We start from the raw sequence: 3,168 nt of genomic DNA, 5'->3' as shown, positions 1-3,168 counted from the left end.
GTCCACAGGTTTGTAGCGAGGGAAATCTCGCGCCTGGAATGGCCCGACGTCGACGACGATATTCGGAAGAGACTAGCCGCTCTTGTCCCTCTTGGGGTTGCTGCCCGTTGCAGTAGCGCCAAAGTTCGAAGTATCACCTATTTGCTGAGTTCAGGCGGAGTTAGGTGCTCTCTAGCTATAAACTTTTCACCGTGGATCTTGGTAAGTAGAAGTTTAAGCTGGGTCTTCTTCGTCTGGAGAGGTGAAGGGAAGAGTTGCGCCTGGGAGTCCGGATCAGAGAGAGCGATACCTGGGCTGCACCCCGGTTTTAAGGGTTGCGGAGGTCACTGGGCGTGACGTCAGTGGTCCCTCCCGGAAGCAGTGGGATTTTGGGAATAAGAGTTTTAACTGGGCTGCGGATGTACCTACAGCAACTCATACAGTGGTTTGTACAGAAAAACATTTCTTTCCCCAAGGGGGGGGGCTGACAGAAAATCATTGAGAACCACTGCACTAGGACGAGCCAGACCCCACCCCCCACTTTGGGAACCACTTCCAGTGTACAGTATATAAAAATGAGTACTATTACTCAATACTGCGACTTGTCAACAAGGTAATATGTGCAAGATAACATGTTATTCTATGAAACTACGTATACAGTATATTTACATTGATATACACTTTAAGGCAGTGTTTTTCCAAACTTTTTTTCTGGGGACCCACATTTCAAAAGTTACAAACCTTCGTGACCCAAGTCAATAGACATTATTCACAAACTCCTGGGAAACATGATGCAAGTCGACCCAAAAAGAAAACTCTTGCGACCCATCCGAGGGTCGCGACCTAGTCTTTGGGAAACAATACTTTAAGGCCACCTCCACTGTATGTACAACTACTTTAAAAGTAACCAATTCGGAAAACGGCAGTAATGTAACAGTGGAAGATGGAGACCAATCAGAACATCTACCACCTTGTTTCCCACCTCCACATCCTCACCCCCCAGGGTTTACCTTCTTGGTATGAGGGGAGGACTCCAGAGTGCTGCCGTAGTCCTGAGGGTGCATCATGGTCATGTCGGAGCAGCTGTCGTCCACCTCCTGCATGCTGTTCACGCTGCTCTGGCTACCTGAGGTGCTGGGGATGGAGTGGTTGCTGCCCAGGCTGTTCATCTTGGAGCTGGCGGCCTCACTGTCCTGCAGGTCATAGACATCCACATGTACATGAAGACATGCTCTCAAAGATAAGAGTCCAGCAAAAAAAAAAAATTTAAAAAAAAAATCATATTGTACTCCACTGTACAGTACCTCTGCTAGAACTGTATTTGTGTGTATTTAAAAGCAATACTTCTATTTTATGTCACTGTTAAATTTACATCCAAAATAGTATTGTTTTTCTTAAGCTAGTTCTTGTTATTGTTTTATATTTAGGTCTACTTATAGTATTTTGAAAACTATTCTGGTACATAGTACTGTTACTTCTTATAGTACAGCAGTTAGGAATTTATGAGTGAATATGTGTAATATTTGCAAATGTGTTCGGCCCTGAAACAGGATCCTCGCAGACACATCACTGTACCATGAGTCTTTATCTCGGGTCTAAAAATATATTTACATACTATATTTAGACTTCTACTTTATCTTATCTTTTAACCTTTTTGATTTATGTATGTATATACAGTATATATATACAGTATATATATATATATATATATATATATATATATATATATTATATATAAATAAATATATATATATAAATGTCTATAAATAGCAATAAATATATTTATAAATATACGTCTATAAATACATATCTATGTATTTATATACATATATGTATATATACATATATGTGTATAAATATATAAACATATTTATGAATATGTATACATATATGTATATATACCGTATTTTTCTGCACTATAAGGTGCACTTAAAACCCTTCATTTTCTCAAAAATCGCCTTATAACCCGATGCGCCTTATGTATTACGTCTGGTTGCGCTTACTGACCTCGAACCGATTTTATAAAGCCAAACCACACAGTGCATCACACATGGTGGCACACAACTGAAGCACACTAGGAGTCAACAATTACGTTTAAGCCTGTTATCACAATTAGAAGATGTTCAACAACAATTATTACAGTATGGTTGTGTAACCCAAATCCGTGCAACGTCGCGTCGTGCCTCTAAACACCCGGAGACTGTGTTTTTGTATTGTCGATGTATGGTGCGATGCGATGACTGTTTTGTTTCACTTAATGCGCCTTATAACCCGGTGCACCTCATGTATGAAAATATTCCCTGTTATTGATAGTGCGCCTTATAATGTGGTACGCCTTATGGTCCGGAAAATACGGTATATATATATATAAATATCCATCCATCCATCCATCCATTTTCATCCTCTTATCCGTTAACGGGTCGCAGGGGCAGCAGTCGCCACCCAAATCACATCGCACCGTACCAACCCCCCAAACCTTCCTGCGGGTGGTGAGTCCACTGGAAGGGTACCAACATCATTATTTTTCTTCTCAGTAATTAAACAGTGCTTCGTCTGTTATATCTGTGGTATTCTATGTGTTGCTGTTTCCTGACAGGGAGATAATGAGGATATAACACAGAATATAAAATCTGACCTGTCATCAGCACAGAGCGCCCTAGTTTGGTAAAAGTTAAAAAGAAAAAAGAAGTGAATTTGAATGGAGCTGAATGTCAATCATTAAAGTTCAATGTTTCACTAACGATGAAGTACTTCCTACAACGGTACTGCTGGTACTTTAACAGCCATCCTTCATATATTACATATATATATATATATATATATATGTATCTATATAGTACCCTTCTTTCTTTGTTTATTCTGCTTTGTATAGTTCATATAAACTCAATATATCACTGACAGAATAAATATTTCTCAATTTTTTAAAGAGAATTTCAACTCATTCTAAATTAAAATTGATATATAAATAAAAAATATATAAATATACATATTTTATAAATATAAAATATATAAATATACTGTATATTGATGTGTTTTGTGACTGTGGACGATATAAATCGAGTTGACTTGACACTTTTTTTTAATTTTCAACCTTTGCATCATTTATGTTTCATTGACACTGCCCCCCCACCCCCACACCCCACCCTGTCCCTACCTCCTCCTCCTGGCTCTCTCCCCTCCGCCCCTTGT

This window comes from Cynoglossus semilaevis, chromosome W (genome assembly GCF_000523025.1).
Source record: "Cynoglossus semilaevis isolate Cse_v1.0 chromosome W, Cse_v1.0, whole genome shotgun sequence".
Classification (NCBI taxonomy): domain Eukaryota; kingdom Metazoa; phylum Chordata; class Actinopteri; order Pleuronectiformes; family Cynoglossidae; genus Cynoglossus; species Cynoglossus semilaevis.
The sequence above is the reverse complement of the archived record's forward strand: the minus strand, read 5'-3'. Positions refer to the sequence as shown.